A 2,207-nucleotide genomic window follows, 5' to 3' on the forward strand; every position below is an offset into this window, starting at 1 on the left:
ATAAGGCCAGTACACAGGGAATATATCCTCTGGCGCAAAAATTAGGCCTGGAAGCCCGAAAGTCCGATTTCCGTGCAGATTTTTACGACATGAACTTACATGTAATAACGTATTATGAAGTAGTTACGATTCTGCACACCTTTTTTCATAAAAGAAAGTATAATACATACTCCAAGTATTGAAATACACGCCATCGTGTTGGGATTCAATATTTCGACATTAATTATGTCATCATCAGGAATCATCATTCTTGATGATGACATAATTAATGTCGAAATATTGAATCCCAACACGATGGCGTGTATTTCAATACTTGGAGTATGTATTATACTTTCTTATCTGAGATTAATCAGTGGACCTTTCGGTTTTTTCATAAATTTTTTGTAGAAATATAAGGTGTTATCTGCACAATCAAAAAAATACTTTACAGTATGGCCATACGCTATCTTGGTAATAATATAGTCAAAAATCTAGGGACACTCACCATTACTGAGATACAGTACTATAGCGTACCATATTCCTAGCCACAATAATTAGATACTATAGTTTAAAAAGTTATCCGAGATCAAAGTTTCTGATCTGGGACTGACCTAAATCTAGAACAAGTCTAGGCTTGGCAGCTTTATAGGCAAGCATATCATTATCTGCTGTTCTCTCATGTATACTGTTCTTTATTATTGTTTTTACTTTTCTTGCATATAGAACTATTGAAAGGTAGGTCTAGCAGCAGACAGAAGCATCAATTCTGTCAGAGGAGACCGATACAGTAAATATGAGTGTGAAAGCATTTGAACTTGTCCCAGCAATAGAGAGGTTGCAATTGTTAGGTGACAAAGCCAAGACTTCGGTATGAATATTATTTTTGTATGCTCTGCCCGTGCTATCAGGGTTTATGTAACACATACTGTCATTTTCCCATATATGAGGGTATGATGATGTCATACCACATCCATATAGCATAATGATATGTCATACATGGCAATTCACAGGTGATTATCACATGAAACTTGATAGTATGGACTGATAATTACTTGGATTTATATTAGAAAGCTTTCATTAACTCGTTTGAGAACCAATCCTCTGAGAAAAATGCATATTTATGTGTATGACTTTTCCAGCTTGGGCCTAGTTTTATTTTTCTCGTACTCACAACCCAAGATTCAGCCGCTGGATCCCGGGCGATGAATCGAGAATCAGAAACAGAATATATTTGCAACATTTTAATGAAATTTGATTATATTCTATATTAAATTATCATCTACTTTGAGGAAATCATCATAGTTAATAATAATTGAAAAATTTACACAAATTTTTCGCAGATGTTCACATATTCAATGTATTGTGTCCTAGGATAGGCCCTAGCCATTCCGTACCATTCAATTAGCCATTGTGCCACCACGGCCTAAGCATGTACAACGGCCGTAGCAACAGGCTGTAACGAGAACTGGTAACATTCTCGATAAATTGGTTCTCCAACAAGATAGCGAAAGCTCTCTATTTCTTCAAAAGATTTGTTCAAAATGTACTGTCTGTGTTGAGCTTCAATATAATAACCTTAAACAATAAAATTCATTATTTGAATTTGCTTAATTTGTATGTTTAATGCTTGCCTCAGTATACCTTGCAAAAGGCAAGTCTATCGTTGCAATCACTGCACCTTTTACAGGCAATTTAAGGCATAGGCATTACATCAGTACTCAATATTATAGAATACAGTATATTATTGAGTACACCTGTAGAATTAAACAGAAGTTGTACTTCATAATACATACAGTAGTCATTGTTATTCATTTATTAATTTAATGTTTTAATTGCAAAGTTTCAGGTATTTCCAGATTATTTAAAACAAAATAATATCTTTGATTTGTCCAAATTTTTTTATTGTTTCAGATTGAATGCATTGAATGTTGTGGGAAAAATCTATACATTGGAACAAGTGACTGGTAATACTGTTGTTATTGAAAGTTAAAAAGAGCATTTGTCAGTAAACCTGGGGAACAGTCAGTAAACCCAGACAGAGTAATTTATTTTGTATACTGTACAGAGCCATTTATATGGTGGCATAATTAATTAAATTGCATTTTGTTTCATTAACATTAACAGCTTTGTTGTGCATTTTCTACTTGAGGAGAAGGTTCAACCTAATGGGAAGATATCATTCACAAGTGATAAGCAATCTCACAAGTATTTAGCTGTTGTAAGTTAAT

General features: G+C 33.7%; 1 long non-coding RNA gene across 1 annotated transcript; it reads left to right on the top strand.

Annotated features, from left to right (window-relative positions):
- Positions 1–715: 715 nt before the first annotated feature.
- Positions 716–2,197, top strand: LOC117121803. The gene is made up of 3 exons (XR_004447629.1): positions 716–847; positions 1,891–1,943; positions 2,104–2,197. It is a non-coding gene; the product is annotated as an uncharacterized LOC117121803 (long non-coding RNA).
- Positions 2,198–2,207: the final 10 nt, after the last annotated feature.

This window comes from Anneissia japonica, unplaced genomic scaffold (genome assembly GCF_011630105.1).
Source record: "Anneissia japonica isolate Jap-2015-1 unplaced genomic scaffold, ASM1163010v1 scaffold163975_len2207_cov171, whole genome shotgun sequence".
In the NCBI taxonomy this organism is placed as follows: domain Eukaryota; kingdom Metazoa; phylum Echinodermata; class Crinoidea; order Comatulida; family Comatulidae; genus Anneissia; species Anneissia japonica.